Here is a 2299-nt window from a genome sequence, read left to right on the forward strand (position 1 = left end):
ACCCATTAGAAATAACATATTACCAAGTAACTAAGCTCTTAATGTAGAAAATATTTGTAAACAACAAAAAGATATAAAAAATGTTGGTTACATGATAGTCAAAAAAAGAAGAAAGCATCATTGGCATCAGACAGCCTCTGAAAGAGGAGAGCACAGAGCTAGTTAGAAATAGGCATAGCACTCTATATTAGACATATGAAAAATCTGTGATGCACGAAGAATACAACAGGCAATACATAAAATGATATTAATATTAAAAAATCTTGGAACATACCTGTCACATTTATTTATTAACAAGCACACATTCATTTATAAAATGTAGACAAACTATAGATGAGGAAGTACAATCCTTGGATAAGAAGGAGGTTTACTGCTAAACAATGCCATTGGTTTGTTTAGAAACTCGTGTCAGTTGCAGAACTAGGAATATAATGCCTGTATAGAACAATTTATACCAGTTGAAATCCCTACTAAAGAGACGTAAAGGGTGTATACGGTAACCTTGTGCACTGTGTGTTGGGAAGTTTTAGATCCTTCAAATAAAAGGCTATTCATAAATCCTTCAACAGAGAACTCATTAACCCATGTTACCCAGAGGGGTCATTATATTAGCTAGTCTTCAATCAGGTAACTGATTTTAAGAACTAATGCGAAGTTATCATGTCGTAATGCTTTCAGCGCACAGTTTCTTATGTACACATTAACTCAATGACATTTCTATAATGGCATTTGTTCATGTTACATGACTGTTGTAGAATACTGTACAAAAATAGTTAAACACACAGTTAGATGGGTACTTGTTTCCTATCTGGGCGCCCACGATCAAAATCGCGGTCATCGGGGGTAAAAATCGCGGGCATCGCGGGTAAATTGGGATGGCCGCGATGACCGCGATTTTCCCATAGGGAACAATGTTAAAAATCCTGATTGACCGCGATTTTACTGTTAAATGCCTCAATGGACCCGATTTGGGTCCAAATAGGGCAAATTAACCCTTAAATGTCCCCCCCAATTTTTGACGCCACCCCACGATCGACGCCAACCCGAAGCGTGGCGAGCGCAGCGAGCCCGCGAGGGGCGGCGGTACGCGTCCTCCGACCTTTTCATGCCCTACTATCCACTAGGGCGTGGTGTGAGAATATAATAGTGTGGCGAGCGCAGCGAGCCACCGAGCCCGAAGCGTGGCGAGCGCAGCGCGCCCCGCGAGGGGACGCGGATACCTTCACTGTGAAGCCCGCGAGGGGACGCGCATAACTGTGAAGGTATCCGCGTCCCCTCGCGGGGCTCGCTGCGCTCGCCACGCTTCGGGCTCGGTGGCTCGCTGCGCTCGCTACACTATTATATTCTCACACCACGCCCTAGTGGATAGTAGGGCATGAAAAGGTCGGAGGACGCGTACCGCCGCCCCTCGCGGGCTCGCTGCGCTCGCCACGCTTCGGGTTGGCGTCGATCGTGGGGTGGCGTCAAAAATTGGGGGGGACATTTAAGGGTTAATGGGCTCTGTGGCCCATTTAACATTGATTCCTATGGCCAAATCGGGTGGATTGAGGCATTTAACAGTAAAATCGGGTCCATCGCGGCTTTTAACATTGATTCCTATGGGAAATCGGGACCATCGCGTCGCGGGCATCGCGGGTACATTTATGGCCGGCCGCGACGCGACCGACACGATTTCCAAGTTTAACATTGGTTTCAATGGGAAATCGCGGGCATCGCGTCGGTCGCGTCGCGGCCATACATAAATGTACCCGCGATGCCCGCGACGGGCGCCCAGATAGGAAACAAGTACCGTTAGATGAATAATTGTACAAGGCTGTAATTATATACCATGCAGAAACACAAATGACCCAACAGCTATAATCCTTCCCCGACTAAATGTCATTGGTTTTAAATGATCAGATTTGAAAGACAAAGTTAAAAAATGTCTTAGACACAGCACCTGCATTCCAACTGCAGCACATAATAAAATAAGCATAAAATATATGAATTACCATTGATAGGGGTTTAATATTGACTGAGGACAAGAGAGAAGACCGTATAAAAACGGACAACATAGCATGAGATTCTGGGGTAGATTTATTAAGCTCGGTGAAGTGATAAAGCGTCTGGTTTTTGTCCCGACAAAAGTAGTTTACGCCACCCCACAATCAACGCGAACCCGAAGCGTGGCGTGCGCAGCGAGCCCGCAAGGGGCGGCGGTACGCGTCCTCCGACCTTTTCATACCCCCACTATCCACGTCGGCGTGGAGTTGAGAATAGAATAGTGTGGCGAGCGCAGCGAGCCCAAAGCGTGGCGAGC

The sequence above is a fragment of the Crinia signifera genome, chromosome 1, assembly GCF_055691185.1.
Source record: "Crinia signifera chromosome 1, ASM5569118v1, whole genome shotgun sequence".
Taxonomy (NCBI): Eukaryota; Metazoa; Chordata; class Amphibia; order Anura; family Myobatrachidae; genus Crinia; species Crinia signifera.